General features: G+C 35.9%; 1 protein-coding gene across 1 annotated transcript in view; it reads left to right on the top strand.

The window, feature by feature from the left end:
• Positions 1-24651, top strand: part of CPQ (carboxypeptidase Q) — a 300673-nt gene that overhangs the window by 195895 nt on the left and 80127 nt on the right. The gene's annotated exons all lie outside the window — the stretch shown is intronic.

Genomic DNA, 24651 nt, shown 5'->3' with positions numbered 1-24651 from the left:
ATGTTTCTGGCATGGTCAAGAAGGTTTTTTCCCCCAATTCAAGTACTTTATAAACCATATTTAAAGGCTGACTCCACTCTCCCTGTAATTATACAGCCCTTCTATTAGTCCTGGTAGAATCTTTTTTGAGGATTTTTTTTTAATATTCTGAAAGAAACGAAAGTAAGACAATTGCCATTGCTTAGCATTAAATTCAAGTCCTGTTTATGATTAAAATATCCCTTGGCTCACCAACCAAGGGTGCCAAGGTAGTCTTGCTATATGGTTCATGCTCAGTTTTGCATCCTATAACCCTATCTTGCAGAGCTGCAGGTCTCCAGGCCTCCACCAGAAGTCCCCTTTGGGCAGTTCTCAGAACTTTCACTAGTGTCTTTCATGTGCTTGCCCCCATGTTTGTTCATGATCACCTGCTTCTGTCATCTTGTTCGTATATTCTGACATAAAAGTTTTAACCTACAGGGGTGCCAAAAAATGTATACACATTTTAAGTATGACTTTTGCACAAAAGATGGCTTTAATCAAATGAATGCTAGCATTACCAGGTGGCAAGCAGGATTGTCAAAGAAAATGGCAGAAGCACAGTTGAGCAAAGTACACATTGCTACCGTAATTTAATTCAACTTCCAAAAGTAATACATAGTTAACATCTCTTAAAATGTGTATATATATTTTTGGTACCCCAGTATAATCAATGATAGTAAGAAGCAAAGTTCTATGCTTTGCCATTTCTTTTTTAAGAATAGTTTTTTGGCGGGGTAAGCATTGGTACAGAATTTCCTGTTCTCGAGGTGTAGAGTTTTTCATATGTCAACCAGCTGTAACCTTTTGAAGGTTTAATGAAATCAGCAAATATAATCCACTGTATGAGAGTGGATATGAATCAAGTCTATTATTGTTGAACAAATGGCATTAATTTCCAGCGCACATGTGGACCTGAGTTTTAAAATATTTGTTTGAAAAATGTCAAGCTACTCATTGTTTTAGAATATTTGAGCAGCTTGCCAGGGTACTCAACAGTTGTACTTCTAAAAGGTTACGGTGTTCGCATATTTATTCCTTTCAACTTTAAAAATTCTTCCAGTGGCCTGAGTAGTGGGAAAATGCCTCGAATTCCTCTTTGTATGGATTGTATTTCCTAGAAGGTGTAACAAATTCCCTTTCACTTTCAGCAGTAGCCTTAGGCTAAGGGACTCACTTTAAACCTTGGTGTTCGCCATCCTGTCTCTGGGTAATGTTCTTTTCAATGTCCCCAGAGTTTGTAGAATTAGGTTGCTTAACACTAATGGAGAAGCTTATATCTCCTGTGTCCAGTGTCAGCCACCTAGGAAAGAGAGCTGGGGGTGGGGGGAACTATGCTTGTTGAGTGCTCCAAGGATGATGAATGAGACCGCATGGACTCTGCTCTCCTGAAGGTCATAGTTGCAGTCCAGTCAGGGTCAATAAGGACAGAGAGTACAATGGTTTCCAAAGTAAGTGTGGGGAGATCCAGGAGGATGTTGGGAGCAAATATAAACTTAAGTTGATCTCATTTTGAATTTCCATTGTTTTGGATGTTTCATAATGCAGATAAGACATTGGTGTCATGGTCCATCTTTTATAATAAGCTTGAATTATTTTATGCACACATACACAGATATACTTCAGGGCTGTCTGTTCTGCTCCTTGATCTTAGCTGATATCTTTAAGAAAGATTGACAACTATGTTTTAAAAATCTATCTAATCAGGAAATTCATTTCAACATAATACTCTATTTTATAAAAATATTTTATTATGTTTTTCCTTCGAGATGAAAGAATGCCCAGCAGTATTTTTTTTTTCCACCTGTATCTAATTTAGCACCTCTTTCAACTTAGTTTTGAAATTGGAGGAACGTACAATACATTTGTGTCAGATAATCTGTTGCACGGATGCAATTTTCCATTTCCTTCCTATAAACATGACCCTCTGCATTAACCTTGCACTTGTCCCCATTTCATCATATTTGCCAGGTGTGAATTCTCTATTAACTGGTTTCCTCTTGCTCCTAGATCTGTCCTCTTCTTGAGAAAGTTCTCCACACAGTTAGTTTGCTTTCAGATTCCACTGAGTTTGCTCTCTGCCCAACCAATTCACTGGTGATACTGCAAATTGTAGTCAACCCAAGTGACTTCCAGTTGATTTGCCTTGAGCAGTGGCTGCTCATTTCACGGACTGCCGAATCCCTGGGTCATGCTGACCTGCTGATGCTACCAGTGCCACAGACTACTCATATCACTCTTGCTTTTTATAATGCTGACCTTCCAATTAACTCTGTGAAAAGATACATCCCTGAGTATATTTTTCCAGTTATCCAACTCTTAGTCCATTAGATCTTATCTTCAGCACTTACTTCTTCCCTAATTTTCCCTATGAGGTAGATTTAAAAACAAAACAAAAAACAAAAAACCAACCCTCCACTTTTGGCTCCCTTCCATAGCACTTTTATGACTATTAGATGCTTGCCTTACTTTCATTTCCAATACAAAGTATTTGATGACTGTGTATGATTAGAAAAATAATTCCAGAAAATCATGTTTTAGTTTACTGTATTGAATCTTTCTTGGGACGTCTAGATCTAATTTGTTGCATTTCATCATTTGAAGTAAAATTATCATCAGCATTTTCAGGTGGATCTGTTTGTGTTTAGTTATTTTTTTTTAATTTTCTAAATTAACATGCCCACCCATAATTCCCACATTCAAGTTAAACCAGTATGTCTGGTACCTCAAGTATTTCCTAAATGGGGCTTCCTGACTCACTACTCTGCTCAATGCTAACTTGTGAAGAAAGACTTCAGCATTCAAACCCCTTCTGACCCTTGGGTTTTGCACCAGCTGGCCCTTTTGGCTGGAGTTCTCTTTCCTAGATTTTCATGTGGCTAACTCTATCATTAAAGGTTTCAACTCAACCTTTACTTTCTTGGAGAGGCCTCTTTCTGGTCACTGAACCCTCTGCCACTGCCTGTCACATTATTTTATTTTTTCATAGTATATGTCACTGTCTGGAATTATTTTTTGTTCACTCGTACATTACCTGTCCTCTAACTAGAATGTAAATTCAGAAGAGCAGAGGCCTCTTCTGTCAAGTCCATTGCTCTATCCCTAGCGCATAGTATCGTGGCTGGCACACAGTGGTTTGATAAATGCTTGATGGATGCATGGATACAACATTTAAGAAATGCTGGATGAAATAAAGTTAAACAGGTTTCTCTATTTTCAGGGAAAGATATGTTGGTACAACATTTTCAATTTCAATGTTCTTAGTCAAATATATGTGTATGTGTATATGCATACTTAGTAGATATCATCTATTCAGACTTTATATTTCTGTGTGTGTATATATATATATATATGCAGACCCCTCCAAAAACAATTTATTTATTTAAAATTGTGTATTTATTCTTACATGTTTAACTTCAGTCACCTTCAAAGTACTTTTTAGTTGATGCAGTACACCTATCAAGATGCTTTTTTTGCTGCTTGAAACAGTTTTTATACTCATCAATGTTGATATCTTTTAAGTGCTTCTGCTGTTTTTTGTTTCACCTCTTCCACATCTGCAAAACATCCCTTTGAGGACTTTTTCATTCAAGGAAACAATAAAACATCACCTGGGGTGAAATCAGGTGAATAGGGAGGGTGGGTCATGAGGATCATGCCTTTTTCTGGTCAAAAACTGCTGAACAATCAGTGGTGTGGGCAGATGTGCTCATAAATCACCCTTGCTCATGAAATAAGCAAGCATGTTGAAAGAATCTCCAAAAAAATTCACTGAAGCAGAATGCAGCTTCTCACCACAATGCTAGCTGGTGCACTGGTGCCAATGGGTTCCTAGAATACTTACCTAGCAAGGAAATCCTGTACTACAAGGGTCTATCTGCCAAAAAATAATTTCTTTTATGGGGGGTGGGGTCCCTCCCATACAAACACAGACATACACACAAGGTGCCAAAAAATGTATACACATTTTAAGTATGATATTCACTTAAAAGATGAAGTTAATCAAAGGAATGCTAGCATCATCATGCAACAGGCAGGGCAGTCAAAAAAAATGGTGAAAGCATGGTTGAACGAACATCATACTACACATTGCTACTGAAATTTAATTCAACTTTGAAAAATAATACATAGATAACATCGCTTAAAATTTGTGTACATTTTTTTGGCACCCCTGGTATATGTATTCAGTCACATTATTATTATTAAGTCTCATTAAAATTATAATAGAGCTATATAATTGAATAGGCTATACCATCTAGGTTTGTTAAATGCACTATATGATGTTCACACAATGACAAAATTGCCTAATGACACATTTTTCAGAATGTATCTTCATTGTTAAGTAACACATGACTATATTCTGTTCCAATGGTTTGTCTCTCTTATGGCCAGTATTATATTGTTGATTACTGTAGCTTTTTAATTCAGAATCAGGAAATGTAATGACTTTAGCTTTGTTCTTTCTTTCTCATGATTGATTTCACTATTGTGGTCTTTTGTGGCTTCATATGAATTTTTGAATTTTTTTTCTGTGTCTGTAAAAAATACCATTGGAATTTTGATAGGAATTACGTTGAATCTTTAGATTGCTTTGGGTAATATGTACATTTTAGCAATATTAATTTTTTCAACTTGTGAATTCAGGATGTCTTTATATTTGCTTGTGTTTTAATTAATTTCTTTTATCATCATTTTTTAGTTTTCAGTATACAAGTCTTTCACATTCCTAGTAAATGTTATTCCTAGATATCTTATTCCTTTTTATGCTATTTTAAGTGGGACTGTTTTTTTAATATCCTCCTGAGATAGTTAATTGTTAGTGTATAGAAACATTACTGAGTTTTTGTATGTTAATTTTGTATCCTGCAACATTACTGAATTTGTTTATTAGTTCTAAGTTGTTTTCTGGTGTCTTTAAGTTTTCTTTATTTAAGATCTTGCCATTTGTAAACAGAATCAGTTTTACTTCTTCCTTTCCAACTTGGGTGTCTTTTTTTTTCTTGCCTATTGCTCTACCTAGGATTTTCAGTACTATGTTGAATAAGAATGGTGAGAATTCCTAATCTTAGATGAAAGACTTTCCATTTTTCAGTTAAGTATGATGTTAACTGTGGACTTTTGTATATAGTCATTACTGTGTTAGGGGAATTTCCTTCTATTCTGGTTTATTAAATGCTTTTATCCTGAAAGATTGTTTAATTTTGTCAAATGCTTTTTGGCATCTATTGATAAGATATGTAAATTGTGTCCTTTAATTTGGTAATGTGGTATATAACATTATTGACTTTTATATGTTGAACCATTCTTTCATCCCTAGGGATAAATCCTACTTAGTTATGGTATATGATTATTTTAATTTGCTACAGAATTCAGTTAGCTAGTATATCTGTTGAGGATTTTTGTATCTGTATTCATTAGGATATTGACCTGTAATTTTCTTGTGTTGTCTGGCTTTAGTATTAGGTTAATGCTGGCTCATAATATGAGTTTTGAAGTGTTCCATTCTCTTCAGTTTTGGGAAGAGTTTGAGGATGATTGACACTAATTATTTAAATCTTTGGTAGAATTCACCAGTGAAGCCATCTGGTCCTGAGGTTTCTTTGTTGGAAGGTTTTTTGATTGCTGATTCAATATCTCTACTAGTTATAATCTATTCAGACTTTCTGTTTCTTTATGATTTTGTCTTGGTAGGTTATATGTTTTTAGGGATTTATCTATTTCTTCTAGGTTATCAAGTTTTTTGGCAAGAATTATTTGTAGTCGGTTTGTGATCTTTTTTATTAGTATGGCATTTGCTATACTGTTTCTTCTTTCATTTATGATTGATTTATTTGAGCCTTCTGTCTTTTTTCTTATTTTATCTAAGAGCTTGCCACTTTTGTTTGTCTTCTCAAAAAGTCAAGTCTTAGTTTCACTGATTTATTTTTTACTGGTTTTCACTTTTCTTTATTTCTGCTGCAATCTTTATTATGTCTCTTCTGCTAATTTAGGGCTTAGTTTGTTCTTTTACTAGTTCGTTGAGATATAAAGTTAGGTTGTTTATATGAGATCATTCCTCTTTTTTAATATATGCATGTATTGCTATGAGCTTTTCCCTTAGTATCACTTTTGCTGCAGGCCTTAAGTTCTGCTGTGTTTTCATTTGTTTGTCCTGAGGCATTTTCTGACTTCCTTTTTAATTTCTTTTTTGACACAATGGTTGTTCAAAAGTGCATTGCTTAATTTTCACATATCTATGGATTTATCAGTTTTCCTTTTGCTGTTAATCTAGTGTCAATCCATTGTGGTCAGAAATATACTTCATATAATTTCAGCCTCCTTAAATTTGCAAAGACTTGTTTTGTGACCTAGCATACGATCTACCATAAAGAAAGTTTCATGTATAGTTGAGAAGGATACATATTCTGCTGTCATTGGATGGAGTGTTCTATATATGTTTGTTAGGTCTATTTGATTTATAGTATTATTCAAGTTTTCTATTTTCTTACTGATCTTCTGTCTTGATTTTCTGTCCATTATTGAAAGTGTGATATTGGAGTTTCCTGCTATTACTGTAGTGCTGTCCATTTCTCCCTTCAGTTCTGTCAATGTTTGCTTTATGTATTTAGGTGCTCTGTTGTTGGATGCATATATATTTATAATTCTTATGGCTTCCTGGTGGATTGACCCTTTTATCGTTATATATGTCCTTATCGTTATATATGTGATAGTTTTTTACTTAAAAATCTATTTTGTGTGATGTAAGTATAGCCACTTAAGCTTTCTGGGGTTTACCATTCGCATAGAATGCCTTTTTCTATCCCTTTCACTAAGTCTAAAATGAGTTTCTTGGTTTTTTGTTTTTGTTTTTCATCAATCCATTCAATCACTCTATGTTTTTGATTGAGAGTTTAATCCATTAACATTTAGTGTACTTATTGGTAAGGGGAGGATATTTTATTGACATTTTGTTGGTTGTTTTCTGTTATAGTCCTTTTGTCTGTCTTTTCTTCTCTTGCTGTCTTCCTTTGTGTTTTCTTCATGATTTTTAAAATATTAATATGCTTTGATTTTTGCTGACATTTTTAGCATTATATTTTTTCATGTGTCTCAGAATTTTGGTTTGTTGGCTCATTTTGAGTGGAATGTTTTTAAATTCAGTTTTTATTGTATTGTTTTCTCTCCCTTTGAGTTTACTATTCCTTTTCTAGAGGTTTTGTGATTACTTTCTCCTGGCCTGCAAGACTAACAGTTAAGAACCAGGTTTTATTATGTTGTATCAACTATGCTTGCCAATGGTGATATTGGGGATATCACATAATCTTTTATCAAACCGTCAGTGGCTGCTTCTGAGTCATATCTTTGTCAGTTTTGCCTCTAAAGCTCAAATTTGTATAAAACTACCTGTTGGCTTTCTTCTTGTTTATTTTTGTTGTCATTGTTGTTGTTTCAGCCTTCCTTCATGAGCCCAACCTTCTTGTTTGACTTGACACAGTTAACTTTGCTTAGGTCCTATTATCTCCAGTGAAGCATTTAGATTTTCTTATCCTGTAGGAGCAGAATGCCCAACAGTCAGTGCTGGGTTCTAGATCTGGAGCCCTGCAGGTTCCCTGGCTTCATATCTACTCACTGCTTGTTATTCTAATCCATTTCTGGTCCACAGGGATATTTATCTGCTTCTTAGAGCCAAACTATAAACTTTAGGTTTTCATTTTTTTAAATGTTTCATCTCTAATTTCTACAGAGGAGGCTTACTTATAGTGGTGAGAATTTTCTGCACCATGTTGACCAGAAGTCTCACGTTTACTTTTTAAGCATTACCTTATTTTTGGTCCTAAATTCTTGCTCATGGCTATGTTTGATTCTGACCTTTAAACATAATGAAGGTTAATCTTTTTTTAATGTACTCATTGTTTATACTCATCACCAAGAGAAAGTGAATTACATTATACAGTAGTCAAGAGTAAACTTCTTTAATAGGTCTATGTGACTGAAATTGCAAAGGTCAAAGAATTAATAATAGGAAATTTGTTTTAATTGTGCATAGGTTACAAAAATAATATTTTCTTTAAGAGACTGAACTAGCTTAATTCTGAATCATATTTTCTTACTTAACAGAAACAAATCAACTCAAATTGATTTGTTGATTCTCTGCTGATCCCAGGCCTTTGAGAAATACGCATGAAGGAAATAAAAAGGTCTCTACCATTAGGAAATCTAGTGTTTCTCAGCTGAAGGGTGAATTTGGAAATCATTCCCCTCTCTCCAGTAGAAGTCCATGAGAATCAGAGATTTTTATTTTCAGGCTGTGAGCTCTATCTCCCTTTCTCAACCCTTTATCAAGAGATTGTATTCCTTGACCTTCAACTTCTTAAGAATTACTATAAAAGAGAGTCACTTTTACCAAGAACATACACCATATCACTTGAGCATTATGATAACCACAAAACATGTAATTAAATCCTGTGATGGATTAGGAAACCAGATGGATTGAATGTACACTACCAGGCAATGCATTAGGCCGTTCCTTGCTATAATTGCTGTTACATCAGCACTGTGGACAGATATTAACATCCATTGTTAGATACATGGAAATTGGGGCTCAGAGAGTTCAAGCAGTTTGCCAAGGGGTCCTAGTAAGTGGCAGAGGTGAACTTCAACTCCCAGCCCACCTACCTCTGAAACCTAGGTCTTAACTACTTTGTTGTAATAAGAGGGACAAAGGCAGGATTACTTTATTGCAGTTTACTGAAGAAACATGAGATTAAAATTTGTTAGAGTATAGGCTTAAAACAGATGAAATAATGCTTCTTTGACAGGCAATGTGGTCTTTTTCTTTGATCTTTAAATAATTCTACAATAAAATTTGTCTGTAATAGCAAAAAAATTGCTATTTTCCCTTTTTCATTTCCTCTCCATTCTTGGCAATCTTTACACCTCCCTTACACTCCCTTACAGAGACTGTGCTCAAATGTGATGTCAGGAAATGATTTTTGTCCCCAGCTTAAGCTTCTTGTTTCTGTATGACATATAGCAGACATCTGATGCTTTCTCCAAGGCCCTGTCCTGGACCCTCTCCCTGTATTTTAGGCCATTTATTTATTTTGTTAATTCGTTAGTTTGTTATTAATAAAGAAAGGGTCTTGCTGCGTTGCCCAGGCTTGAATTCCTGGCCTCAAGTGACACTCCTAAAGTTCTGGGATTACAGGCATAGGCCACCTTGCCTGGCCTTAAAGCCCTTTTTGGGAGAGAGCCATTCTCTGGCCAGTCTTACCAACTGTGTAAGTGCAGTTGAAGGTAGAATCGTTCATAGAGTTAGCCATCACCAGGACAAAACTAGCCCAGGTGTGTTTTAGACAGCTACAGTTCAGACACCAGAATTCATTTTCACCCAGTGCTACCTAGTTACCTAGTAACTCCAGAGTTACTTAGAGGGTTGCAAGTGTGATTTTTTTGAACTATAACTTTTTTACCCTTTGCAGCCTATTATTGAGATGAAAATGTAACTTAGCTATTTCATAGTGGATGGTTGTTTTTTAAATGGAATGAGTTCATGCTGTTTTAAATTAGGCTCACCAAACAACATTTTTAGAATATTTTCACAATTTTAAATAACATATGCTTGTGATTGATACTTCCTCTAATTCAAACTGGCAGCACAAAGTGCTCTAAGCCAGTGCCCACAGAAGCAGTCTGTATGGAATCTACTTATGCATTCCAACTTCCCAAGTGAATCTTTCCTAAAGGGAATTGTTTGCAATTTTGAGACCATCTTACAATAATTATGGTATAATCAATAATGGCAACAATCTACATAGTTCATGCCATGTACCAGGGAATATGATAGTGATAAACAGGCCATCTCATTTAATTTTCAAAACATACTTTAAAGGTAGGTTTGTATTGTTATTTCCATTTTTTGGAAAGGGAAATAAAGGTTAGAGAATTTAAGTAACTTTCTCATGCCGAACGGATGGGGACACATTGTTGAAAGCACTCATTATGCTATGTGTGGCTGCAAAAAGTGGCAGATTAATTTTTAGACTAGCCAAATAAAGGGTCAGGCATTAGAAAAAAACAATCAAAAGTAGATTCTTCACCATCTCTGGTGAAGCAGCCAGGATTGAAATAATCCTGAGCTATGAGTCAAAACCTCTGGCTTCTATTCTCAAGCCCTACCACTTATGTAAATAATTTCACTTCTTTGTATAAAAGCACAATGTTGGCTATAATTTCCTAAAGTCATTCTAGCTTTAATAGGATGTGGCTGTAGGAAATATAAAAATCTAGAGTCATTGTGGGTTTCTTAATTTATGGAATTCTATGCAGTTAAAGAGACCAAGTAAATTCTGGGAGCTGTCAGGAAGGTTGTTACAGTTATATATAACACACAAAAAATTTATTGTATCCATACATCACAGGTTTTGTTGCTACCTCTCCAAAATCTAGTGGAATTCAAGAAAATTCAGAAGGAGCCATCACAATAGCATGATGAGACTATTATAAGGGGTGTAGCAATCTTCAGCCTTCAAAGGGAGAAAAAAAAACGCCTCACTTAGGAATGTCTACAAAATCATGATTTTTATGTATTTCATACTTGAGAAAGTAATTTTAGCTCAGATAAAGCAAAGTACTGTTTCACACAGTGAATGATAAATTTATGGAAATTTCTACCTGTGGATGCAAAAAAGTAAAAATAACTTTGAGAACATGTAGGTAAATGCAGAAATGACAGTCTATCATGGATTACCACAGAACACTATCAAATATGGAGTTCTCCCCTAAAAGTTAGTAAGGATCATAGTTATTATGCCATCCCACAGTATGCCCCTGAGTTCCAATAGGAGTTGTCGATACACCAGAGTTCTAATTCAGGTAGGCAAATTTTAACTGTTAAAATGTTCTTTTTAGGCTGGCAGCTTTCCTTGATAATTAATGTTACTAGTAGTGTAATATAAGGTTATAATTCTGTTTTGGTTCCTGCTGAAAAAAAAGCATGGTGACAGAAGTTTATGTTAGAAAACAATACCAGTATTATAGAAAAATATTAACAGTTCCTTCTTGCTGACTGATGGCCAAGATCAACCCACTTTTCCATTTCGAATCATAGAATCTTAGAGTTGACAACATCTTTAAAGATGATCTATCTCAGTGCCCATCACATACTACCTCCTCAGGGCCAGGTGTCCATTCTTTACCCGACAGGTGTTCCTTATGCCTCTGTTTGCACACTACCAGTATTGGGCAGCTTTTTCCTCTGGGGAGTACTGTTCCCTTGTTGAACTGCTCAAATTTATTCTATTGAGCTCAGATCTGCCTACCGGTGCTTTCTTCTCACTGACCTGGCTATATCTTCTGGGCATTTTTCTTCTTGCAGATGAAACACCTAGCCCTTTGACGTCTTCTCCAGGGTAGCATATTCAGCTGCTCTTCAAGCAATGCATTTCCAGACACTATAAAATCTTGACAACCCTTTTCTGACCATTTTCTCTTTTCCGAAAGCACTCCTCAAATGTTCTTGAGGAAAGAAAAAATGGAGGAAAATAGTGTTTGATTAATTTAGAGTAAAAAGGAAATATTACTTCACATAATCAAGAGGATTATTTTATTTTTAATCAATGAACTCTAAATTTCTTTTTTATGTTTTCCCATGACTGAGACACACAGCTCAATATGCTTATGGTTCCCAAATATTCTGATTGTGGCCAAATAGACTGCTATGAAACCTCCATCTCAAAGTGCACCTTCATATTTATCCATTCTGAATTTCCGTGTCAATTCAAAGCTAACATTTCTGCTTCAGGATATTTTATGATCTTGATTATTTGGTCAAACACATTAATGATTCATCTTACATTGTTATCATCTTACACCTCATAAGCATATCTCCAAGGTACTGATGGAAATGTTAAGCAAGATTATACCAAGGGCTGGGTTAAGTTAAGCAATGCTAACATTAAAAATTTAATGAGAAATATAGTTTAGTGAGAATTGTACTTTGATGCTTGTATTTCTTTTAATATTGTTCTAATTTGTAGCCTATCAAGATATACCGTTTATACTAATAGATACAAGTTAAGTTTAAAAATACTTGTTTTTATTGCATTGTTGGTTCTTCAGAAAGTGCACAATTGAGTCCACCTTTCTTTGCTTCTTTTTTTTTTTTTTAAGTTTTCCACACATTGTGATTATTCAGAACCCATGGCTACAACTAAATGATTTAATTGGTAAAAATATAATCTAATGACAACTCAAAATAATTAGAAATAGAGAGACAACCTCATGAGTGTTGACTTGAAAACCTAAATCCATAGTGTGACAATAATGCCACAATATTCATCGATGGAAAAAGTGAACAGTACTTTTTATGATGTCTATTTTAATTAATTGCATTTAAAAGAGAGGATAACTAAACTATTCATTTTCCTTTGTGGTCTCTATTAAGTTCTGAAAATTTCCTTGTCTTTCTATTTTGTTCTTTTTAAAATAGTCACTCCGCATGGATTCTCAGTCTCCAAGCCAATTATTATTCCTTTCTCTTCAGCAGGTCTACCTGTATCAAACATTACAGCATTCAAGCTTCTCCTACTCCTTATCTCTGTAGTTCACTTTTAAGGGAACAAAAGATAAGTTTTCTGTATTGTGCAACACATCATGATACTTTATGTTAGCTTTGGAATTAAAGAAGTCACTTTCAGAACATTTTTTTGAGGTCTGATGTACAAACATTGTAAGATTAATCAATATTTAACTTAACAGTGACTTTTTATTCTTGTGAAACTAAAATAATCACTTCTTCATGCAGGTGTGTTATTTGACTGTGAATATTGAAGTTAAGCTTCAATTTATTATATTTTACATGAAGAGTTTTTCATTTTAGGCATATAGAGGGAGGACCCCAAAAACCTGAAATTTATTTATAAAAAATAGTGTATTTTTTCTTACATGTTTAAACTTCAGTCACCTTCAAAGTACTTTCCATTTGATGCAATACACCTATTAAGATGCTTTTTCCACTGCTTAAAACAATTCTTGAACAGCCCAATTTTGATTTTAGTGCTTCTGCCATTTTTTATTTCACCTCTTCCACACTGGCAAAATGGTTCCCTTTAAGAACTTTTTTCATCCAGGGAAACAAACAAACAAAAAAGTTGTTTGGGGTGAGATTGGGTGAATAGGGAGGGTAGAGCCTGGGGGCCATGCCATTTTTGGTAAAAAACTGCCGAACATTCAGTGCAGTGTGGGCAGGTATGTTGTCATGGTGGAAGAACCAGTCACATATTTGCCACAATTTGGGACATTTCTTACGCAAATCATGACACAACCTTCTCGAAACTTCCAGATAAATATTTTGGTTGAACATTTGATCCAGAGGAACAATTTCCGAGTGTATTACAAAAGGCCTACCCTTCAAAAGTTAATTTCGGGTTTTTTTGCATCTCCCCTTGTATATACTTTGCCTTGGATCTCATAGTGCTTATATTATGTACAATACAGTTAAGGTGTCTATTCTGCTTTTTTCTCTAGGATGTGTAAAGTAAGACCAGATCATGGATAATGGGGAAAATCGTATTCTTTCGAACAAGGATGCAAGAAAATGAAATGTTCAATATTTGCAACATAGCTTTTCCAAAACAAAATATACTGATGGAATTCAGTATATTGTCTGAACATAGCAATTATTAGCTAAAATTACCTAGCTGATAGCGTATAAAGTTGAGTATGTTGGAAGGATTAAAGACTAAGAAGTATTGTGCTTGCATAGCAAGCTGGCTGGTTGTGCAGGCATGGAGAGTTTCAAAGTAAACTTGGCTTTTTGATACCCTGTCCTAAAGCTAAAAAGCAGGTCATCGAGAAGTCCTCCATTAGGGATGTCAATAACATTATTTAACTGTCTTATGTTTAAGCTAGGATCTATGCATAAAAATAAAATTTGTTTTCAAGTATTGTCATCATGGAAAGCCACGCAACTACCTTAAAGTTCATTTCCAAGTCTTGGGACTTGAGATGATTGACATCTGACTTCCCACTGCCACTGTGATCCAGAGACATGGCAGGCAGGAGTCAACTGTGTGAGGCAGAAACGCTTTGAGTAGCTTTCATTTAAACTGCACCGGCTGTCATGGCTGGGTAATTTTCAAAGCTACATAGGCTACTGGGATTTTAGAAACCATTGGAGGCCAAGGAGAATCCTTCAGCCTGTAAACCTAAATGGTCAAAATTTAAGTTGAAGAAAGTTTTTTTTTTTTTAGTAATGAAAGATTGATGATATACCTGTTATCTTGTTTAAATTGAGCCATAAAAAGTTTGTAGGGTACCAAATTCTGCTTTTCTTCTTCTTTTTTAACCCTACCTACTTAGCCTGACCAAAGCTGGGACATAGTGATAAGTGAATGTTTGTAAGAAATGAGAAGTTATAGCTGTGTAGTGTACTGTGCCTGGATTTGACCATGGGAAAGATAATCATTAATGACACAGAAGTTACCTAAACTCTTCATGCCCCTTCCCTCCCTTCAGGAAGTTCAAATACAATGTTGTAATTTAGCTCTTCTATTCTTCCCATCCTCTCAAATGAGACAAGTTATTTAGATGCCTGGTTTTTTCACTTAAAAGAAGATAATCACCAGTTGCATCCAATCATGACTCCAGATGAAACACAATTGCCTCCATTTCTTCAGTATTATTTCCTTCCATAGACATTCTCTGCTGTGCTCCTATCCTCAAACCAATGTTTAATCAATTTCAGCCACTTCTTCCCAATACACTGTAATCATATTTTATAAATCTATCTAAAGCTTGGTTTTCATGAGTCACATATAAATTAGGCCATTCTTGTTTTATCTTCAGCTATCAGTCCAGTAACATACTCACAGAATTCAACCAGGGATAGGCATAATCTTTTTATGAGTCCAGTTTGAGAGCACAAGCAAGAGAGGATAGTCTGGGAGTAGAAACAGCTCTTTTCAGGACCAGCTGTGGCAATGCATGAGCATTTGGACAGATGGCCCATTTTCATGTGAAAGGATTCTGTATCCTACAACCTAACACCCAACAGCTTCAGCTTCACTTAAAAAAAAAAAAAGCTTGAAGATAAGAAATCAACTCAAGGAACTCAGATGTTTGCTGTGTTGCCTCTGCACACACCCTGTGTGTCAGGAGCCTAGCTTTATTCTGTAGACCACCTAGTCTGACTCACTGGGGAGGAAAACATTTGTTCAAGCATAGTCCCTTTTGTCTGTGCTGGGCAATTGCACAAATACATTCAGCAATTGCCCCCTGAAAGCCAAGGCTTTGTCTCCAGCGGGGATTATGAAAACACAGACTTCTTGAGACGTGCTGGCCCACCTGTGTTTGGATTCTAAATTGTGGGAAGATGCTTGGCAACCAGAAAGGACATGCTCAGGGAAAAGTCTGTTGAGGTTGTAGATGCTTTTTGATGGACCACTTCCCCCCTTTAAAGTGATTAGAAGAGGCATTCTTAAAAATTGTCATGGAATATCGTATTAGAGCTTTGGAAAGTTTGTTTATCCCTTCTCTTTTTTGCTTTCCATCTAAGATCTAAGAATGTATCCTATTTTAAAAGGTAGTTTTTCACCCCTGTTCACCATTTTTAAAAACTTCTACAAAAGCCTTCATCAGAAAGTTTTTTCTAACTTACGTGACCCTCATGCTCTCTGCTATAGCCCAAGCTGGCTTCCTTTGCTTCTTCTTCTGCTGTTCATCTCCTTCACAGTGGGACCTGTCTTAACTGCAGACCATTATTAGGGCAATCCTTTGCCCCTTCTCTAAGGCTAAATGATGAGAGATTTTTTTCCTCCTTTTTTTGGTAGGTCATATTTTTTCAACCACTTAATGATTTTTGTTGTTGAAAATTTGGGGATTTCCTGTGTCTGGAAATGCATTAAGCCTCGAACTTTGTAGCACTAAGCCTTTCCTGTTACCTCTTAAAAATACATCAAATAAAATGAAGACTAGGAGAATGAAGCTGTTGCAAATCAATTTAAAAAAAAATCACAGAAGCAAAACCCAGAAACACTGAGTACTTGTCTTTCTGGTTGTTGATTGAGCAATATATTTGTAAAGAGAAATATGCTTTGTTGGCAGATGAGCATCTTGTTTATTGACAACTGATCAGCAAGAATGTGTTCAGGTTTAGATACATACCTCTACAACTCATATAATTTTAAGTGAATAAAGTAAAAAACTAAGCATGCTGAGAAGATAAGTGTGACCCAATAGTGGCCCTTTCTTAGTATATTGAACATGCTTAGATTCTAATTACCAAGGGGACATTTGAAGACTATTGAGCCATTATTGCAATATTTTTAAATATGCTGCTAGATTCAATTATTTCAAATTTTTACACTTATATTTGACTTTTAGTTGGTTTTTAAGTAGGATACTATCTTTATCAGGTTTTAGTATCAAGATTATGATGGCTTTGTCAGTAAATATGGACATTTTCTGTATTTTTTCTTTGCATTAGAACACTTGAAATAGGAATAGAGTAATCTGATGTTTAATGTTTGGTTGAACTCACAAAACTGAACTCTATGTCTTTCAAAGGTGACTCCTGATAATTCTCGCTGTCGTTTAATATAGCACACATAGAAATGCTTTATTTACTTATCTATGAACAATCTAGAATAGGGGTCTCCAACCCCTAGGCTATGAACTGGTCAGTGGTCTGTTAAGAACCAGACTGCACAGTGAGGTGAGCAGCTGGTGAAGCTTCATCTGTATTCGCAGCTACTCCCCATTGCTGGCATTATCACCTGAGCCCTGCTTCCTGTCAGATTGGCAATGGCATTAAATTCTCATAGGAGCCCAAACCCTATTGTGAACTGCACATTTGAGGGGTCTAGGTTGTGGCCCCTTATGAGAATCTATTACCTGATGATCTGATGTGGAGCTGAGGCGGTGATGCTAGCACTGGGCAATGGCTGCAAGTACAGATTAACACTAGCAGTGAGGTTTGACTGCACAGAGACCATAATAAGTCAATTGCTTGCAGACTCAAATCAAAACCCTGTCCGTGAGTGGCAAGTGAGTTATGTACTTCAATTGTACAGCTGTATCTGGTGGCAGGCTTTAAGTCAGAAACTGACAATTACTTTATTCCATGTGTGGCCCACCCATTATTTTATTTACCACTTTTGTCCAAGGCTCTTTTTTTAAATGGTGAGTTGTATAATTATTTCATAATTTATTACTATGGAATACTAATATAAATAAAGTGCAAAATAAATGTTATGTGCTTGAATCATTCTGAAATTATCCCCCCTCTTCTCCCCAGTCCATAGAAAAATTGTCTTTCATGAAACTGTTGCCGATGCCAAAAAAGTTGAACTGCTGATGTAGAGAATAGTAACAGAAGGATCACAATCTTCTCACCACTCAGTTTCAGAAATAGAACACCATCAGTGCTTGTGAAGCCCACAGTGTGCCCCTACCTGATTATTTCCTCCTCTCTTACCCAACCCCATTCGATACAAACACTATCCTAATCTTGGTTTATCATTATTTTGCTTTTCTTCATGGTTCTGCTATCTTTATATGTATTATTAAATATTATATTATTTAGTTCAGCCTGCGTTTTTATTGTAGATTCACATTCTTCTATTTCTTCTGTCATTTTCTTTTTTGTTTTTGTTTTTTGCTCCCTGTTTTATTTTGAGATTCATTTACATGTATATATGTAAATGCAGCTGGTGGTCATTTTCAGTTTACTTCACTGCTTTACAATTTTTTATTGTATGACTATACCACAATTTATTTATCCATTCTACTGTTGATGGGCATCTGGGTTGTATGTAGCTTGAGACCTTCTGATTACTTCTGTTGACCATTTTGATGTAAGTGTACTAGATGGAATTCAAGTGCCAGAAATTCTTTGATATATGCACCTAACTGGAATTGTTGGATTGTGGAGTGCATGACTGTTCAGCTTTACACAGCGAATGTCCAGTTATTTTTCCTGAATGATCATAAGAATTTTATGCTTCTTCTGGGAGTAGATAAGAATTCCTATTGCTTGGCATCCTTGCCAAGATCTCATATTATCAGATTTAAACACTTTTACCAGTTAGGTGCAAAAAGGAATCTTATTAAGGATTTAATTTCATTTCCATGATCAGTAATGAGACTGGTCTTTTCAAATGCTTGATATCCATTCATAATTTATTTCCTGTGAAATGACTGATACATTTGCCCATTTGCCTTTTGTATTGCTTGTTTTTTCTTATTGATTAGTGTAAATCTTTATCCATTTTGAACATAATCATCTTTGCTTATATATTGTTAATGTCTTCTAACTTATAGCAACAACTCCTCTCTATGATTTCTCTTGAAGAACATAAATGCTTCATTTAATTGTGAATTTATACATCTTCTCCTCATGCTTTGAATTTTTATATTTTTTTTAAATCTTCTACTCCACACTGAAGAAATGAAAACATTTTTCATTATTTTCTTAGAAAAGTTTTCATTTTTGACTTCTACATTTCAGTGTTTAGTCCACCTATAAATATATTATATTTCTGCAATATACATTTACATTTACAATACATATATAACTCTTACCTTTGACTTTTTGTACACTGATATTTTTCATGAAATTCTCCATCTTTTTCTATTTTTTGTGAAAGCAGGATTTATTAAGAGGACAGAAAACTTCCACAGTGGGAGGGGACCCGAGGGGGTTGCCCCTTCACTATTTTTTAACTTAGTAATCATAGTTTTTTTTAAAGTCCTTGTCTGATAGTTTAGACATCTGAGTGATACCTGGGGCTGGTTTTGTTGAATCTGTATATTTGACAATGGATATTTTTATTTTTTACTCATGTTTCATCTCATAATTTTTATTGGATAGTAGACATCATATTTAAGAGAATAGTAGAACCTGAGATAAATAATATTTGTGTCCAAAAATGAGGTAAGTAGTATTTATGTCCAGAAATGAGAACGCCTCTTCTGTTAAGCCATCAGTAGGAGGGCAGTTGAGTTACTCTAGTCATAGTTGAGCTAGGTTTGGATTTTGTGATTTCTGAAAGGAGTTACTTATAGAAACCTAGAAGAAACTTAGTTTATTCTTAGTTTAGTCTTTTTGCCTCAGCATAGCCATTAGAAACCATTCAGACATTCTACTGCAGGCCAAGCGGTACCCTACAGTGCTGTTCCCCCTCTGCACCCTCTGTACCTGACAGTTTCCGTTCTTACCTTTGACACTCACGTACTTCTCAGGCTGGTGCTCCTGTTTTAAATGTGGGGCTTGGGTTGCTGTCGTCTCAGTGTTCTTGCTTGACCCTCAGCTTTCGGCCGGCTCTGTGTGTCTGCACTAACAGCAGGCACCCCTTTCTGGGTCTGTGCCCTTCCCTCAGCTATAAACTATTATTGTTCTGCTTGTTACTCAGTGCAAGGCTTGTGATGGGCACGAGGTTCTTGGTTCTCCTGCCCCTTAGCCTTAGCCAGGCCCTGTGTGCCTGAGCTCAAGAGTGGGGCTTTCTTAACATTTCTGCTTCTCCCCCTGTGGAAATCAAGAGAGTGAGTATCCTGCCCCTCACTCAGTGACAGTAGAACTCGCCTTATATCTCTGCAGGATTTGGGGCACAAGTGGGTTTCCTGCTTTCCCCTAAAGGCAGGTGTTTTTCCTGGTATCAATGTGGAGTGGGGGGTGTAATCTTCTGCCGCTTTCCCCATAGCCACTGACTTCTGCCTGGGACTGGCATTTGGCACAGTTTTCTGCCTCTCTCCCAAGGGCAGGTGGTTTCTGCTGCCCGTAAGAGAAGGGTCCCAGAAACAGTCATGTTTGCTGCCTCCCTCCCAACAGCCTCAGGTCAGCATCTGATGTCTTGTACTACTGGGGGCTTCCACCCCACTTCCAATCTTTCCATCTTTCTTGTGAACACCCAGTGGAGACCTGTGGAAGAGATCTGGAAAATGAATACCTAGTGCTCCCATGTGGGGATTTCCAGGGCTGTAAAATCTCATGCTAATTCACATTTGCCCTTTAAGAATCCATCAACATTTTGGTTGTACTCTTTGTTCTTGCTTTTATGACTGCCACCTCTTCCTGCTGCCACTGCCAAAGCCAGAAGCAGTTCATGTGTCCCGTCTCCCCTTGGAGGGGCTTGTCATCCTCTGGAATTCAGTTTCTCTCGTTGAATAACAGTCTCAGATCTCTGGTGGGTTTAACAAAAGTTAAGATTTATAGATTATCCAACTTCCTCTCATTGTGGAGATGGGGACAGCATTCCCTGTGACTATCTACATTTTAAGAGAAAGCAGAGTGATGTTTCCTTACAAATAAATTTGTGATGAATTGGTTTTCAGTGACTTGGCTTGCTTTCCTTTCCTCCTTCACTTTTTCTCCCCACTAGCAATGAATTTTAAAGACATAAACTGGGTACTGTCATTCCCCCATAATCGTTCATCAGTTACAATAAAATCCAGTTCCTCACGGTGGCCTACACGTTCCTACTTGCTCATGTAGTCTCCAGAGATCTCTGCAGCCTCTCTCTACCTCATAACTGCTGTTTTCACTCGTAGTCACACCAGCCCTCCCTCCAGTCTTCAAGCACGTCACACTGTTCCCATCCAGAGCTTTTACTTATGGTTTCTTGCTACCTAGAAGGCTCTTTCCTCATATTCTGCATGTCTCACTTTCTGTCTTCATTCAGGTCTCTACCCAAATATCACCACCTTAGGGAGAGCTCTTCTCTGACAGTTCTACCTAAAATAGCCTAATTTTCCATCCTCTCCCTGCCACTATCACTCTCTATTCTTTTTATGTGTTATTTTTCTCTAGTGCACTTAACACTATCCTTATATTGTATTTGTTTTCTACCCTCCTCCCTCCATGAGACTGTAGATTCCATTAAGGCAGTATATTTATTTGTTTTACTCATTTCTGTATCTCTAACACATAATGGGAACACAATAAAAATACTGTTGAGGGAAATTGTGAATGAATGCTAAAAAGCATGACTTTGGCTCTAGTATTTTGCATTAGCTCATTTTCATAAGAATACACTTCCTGTGACGCTGTTTCCTCTCCCTTGTTCTGCCATTTTTTTGCCCCGTTTTGCTTATGTCCCGATTCATCTCCCAGTCAGTTAGATCTGTTTAGACTCAGTGTCTTCAAATGCACCAATAAACTGAGGGACTTGTTTTGGGCGCTGCTCCCCGTGCAGCCTTGATTCCACTCATCTGAGACGCACAGCTGGTCTGCGGGGGTGAATCACCAGTCTGATTCGACCTCCTAGCAGGCTTTCATCCTATGCATTTCTGTCCTACTGTCGTGGCTTTTTCTCTCTATTCCTAAGGTCCCCCTGACCAAGGAAGTCAGCCTCACAGGTAACGAACTGCATATTTCAAAGTGCTGGAGTTCCCAATCCTGGTTGTTTTGCTGTGACTGCTATTGCTATTACTGTTTTTAAAATATTTTTAGACTCAGCACTGCATTTGGGAGAGATGGTGGTAGAAAGTAAGTTGAAGGGAAAGGAATTTGTCAGCACTCTGCTTGCCTCAGAGAGCAGCAACACAAGGAGGGCAGATGAGTGGGTGCCCACTCTTCTGTTGGTTCTAGGCCATGTCATTGCTCTAGGAGTCCAGATCTGGCAATAGAGTCAGGGAAGAGACTGTACATTTTCCTATCTTTTATCAGGTGATAATTTTTCGTGAAACTGGAGTTTATTACATCTCTGGGTGGTCTGTTTTTGTTTTGTTTGTCTAAAACAGATCCAACTTTGTTATAATTAGCATTCACTTGTGCCTTGACCTGGCATAAGGCAGATTTTCAGTAGCCTTATTGGTGGGTTATCTTGTCTGGGTTATCTTTTGTGAAGCTACATTAAGGAGTGATAGCCAGATCCCATTTGGAATTACACCTCCCGCACTGTTTTCTAAGGGTATAAAGAAGCTCTTATAATTAGGAAAATTCAAGTTCATTCAAAATGCTGCTGAATTAGAAGTGGCTTTTTGTCATTACCTAGTTTTAAATCAATAGATACTAAAATTACAATGACTCTCTCATCGTGGCTCCTAATTTTTTTCTGCTTTAAATATATATATTTAGACAAGTTAAATATATATACATATATATGTTTAAAACACTAAACAAGTTCTCATAATCCAAACAGTATGTCATCATTCTTCTATTGCGCTATAGCAAAGACCTTATCCTATAGGATATCATTTAGTTTCCTATCATTCAAAACCTATCTTTCCCAATTTTAACACTAGTTTAAGTAATAATTCTAGATTGGAGAATGGAGGCATTTAAGAAAACATAAAGAAGTATGATTGCAAATAACCTTACATATTCTGAAGGAAGTCTGAAGGATAAAATAATAGCTTGCTTGATTTAGCTACTCTACAATATTATCTGAGAAAAAGTTTGTTAAAACACTTTTTGACACTTTTAAGCCACTGGAACGTTATTGGGAAAATGGATCTGAGGATTGTGAGAATGTTGACTAATTGGGTTGTTCGTCCCACATGGGATTGCACCACTTTCTGAATCAGAAGTTCCTTTTATTGCAACATGTTTTTTTCTTTATTTTTTTTCCCCTTAGAAACAATCCATTTGAGTCATTACATGGCCATTTGTTAGTTTGGGCATTGTACTTATTTGTAACTAAATGAAGTCATACTGAGACCGGGTCTGTGTATAACTCAATGGGAGATTCTGCAGCTGCTTGGTGAATCAGACAGTGCAAAGGGTCACCCTAATATTTTAAGCCCCCCAAATTCTGCTTTCCCAAAATCTTGAGGAATTTTTATTTTAATCATCAAGAAGATTGATTCAACTTTGTTTTGCTTACTACATTCTGTGTATCAATAGTAAACTGTTTAACTTTTTAAAAACTTTTTATCGAAGTGTAATATTCTCAAAGTACACAAGGTGAACTTTAACAAACAGCACACCTGTGTAACTGTACCCAAATCAGGAAACAGAACATGTCCTGCACCCAGAAACTTTGTTGTACCTCCTCCTTGTCACTAACCCTCATCACCAAAGGTAGTCACTCTCCTGTTGTGCTTGTTTTTATACTTTATATAAACAGAAATATACACAGTGTATTATTGTGTATCTGGCTTCTTTCATTCTTCATTCTTTATGTTTATGAAATTCATCCACATTGATCAAGTACTGTGTTTATTTTTCCATTCTTACCACTGTGCAGTGAATATAGCACAATTTATTCATTCTACTATTTAGAGGCATCTGAAGAGTTTCTTTTTATTTAGGATGGTGAGGGCTATTATGAATACTGTGTTATAAACATTCTACTTCTGTTGGATATATAGATAGGAGGGAACTACTGGGTCATATGAATGTGTGTGTTCAGATTTAATAGGTAAGCCACTTTTCCAGAGTGGTTGTATGTACTTAAACTCACACCAGTAATGTACAAGAGTTCCAGTTGCTCCACCTTCTCACCAATATTTGGCATTCTCTTTTTCATCTTAGCCATTCTTGTGAATGTGTATTGAATGTGGTTTTATTTATATTTCCTTGATGATGATGGACCAAAGCACCTTTCTGTATGGTTATTGGTAATTTGTATCTTTTTCTGTTAATTGCCTTTGCAAGTCTTTTGCTCATTTTCTTATCAGTTGAATCTTTTTGTTACTGTTTCATAGGATTTTTTAATATAATCTGGATATGAATTCTTTATTGTTCTCTCTCTCTCTCTCTCGTGTGTGTGTGTGTGTGTGTTTATGTGTGTGTGTGTGTATGTGTTGCCTTTTCACTTCACTTTCTTGATGAGATCTTTTAATAACCAGATGTTCCTGATTTGAAAAGGTCCAATTTGTTATGTTTTCTTTTGTGGCTTATGCTTTTTGTATACAGCTTAATAAATCTTTGCCTACTCCAAGTTGGCAGATCTGTTCTGTGCTTTTTTCTAAAATCTTTATTTAGATCTGTCATCCATATGACTTGATATTTGTATATTGTATAATTTAAGGATCAAGATACTTTTTTCATATTGATATTCTATTGACTCAGTAGCATTTTACTTGGTTTTTAACTTGAAATTTGTTCACAAAATTTAGTTTCGGTGAAATATTTGTTTATATTTTCTTAGAGAGAATTACCAATCCTTCTTGACGAAAAATTTAAGCCTCTGATGATTTAAAATGTATAATATAATCTCTAGATTTATTTTTTTATCTCTAGATTTATTTAACACTAATGCAAATTGAAATCTCTCTGAAAAGTTCTTATGTTTAATTAGATTTAGTTTTTAAATCCAGCTATTGATTTATTCAACATCAGTCTACAATGCACAAAATAATCACTTTAAAAAAATATCTTGTCATTTTTAAAAATTTTAATTCAATTTAACACATGTTTATTATGTGTCTTCTAGAATTGGGGACAACTGAGAATATGGTTGAAGTTTTGAGCTCCATTTTTATGTCATTTGCTTTTTAAGCCACAGAATAAATGTATCAAGCATCTGACAATAAACCAATTTCATTAGTACTCAATTATATTAATAAAAAAAGGTACAAAATGAGGATTTTTGTTACTACCAGGATGGGCTTAGGCCCTTTATCTAACACCTCAATAACAAGTTTTTCACTAGCAATGGCACATATCTTTTATGATGTAAAAATAGAAAAGATAATATATGTTTCATTTTT

Source organism: Carlito syrichta, unplaced genomic scaffold (genome assembly GCF_000164805.1).
Source record: "Carlito syrichta isolate Samal-C Ts95f unplaced genomic scaffold, Tarsius_syrichta-2.0.1 Scaffold307333, whole genome shotgun sequence".
Lineage (NCBI taxonomy): Eukaryota > Metazoa > Chordata > Mammalia > Primates > Tarsiidae > Carlito > Carlito syrichta.
This window is presented reverse-complemented; position numbering and strand designations above follow the sequence as displayed.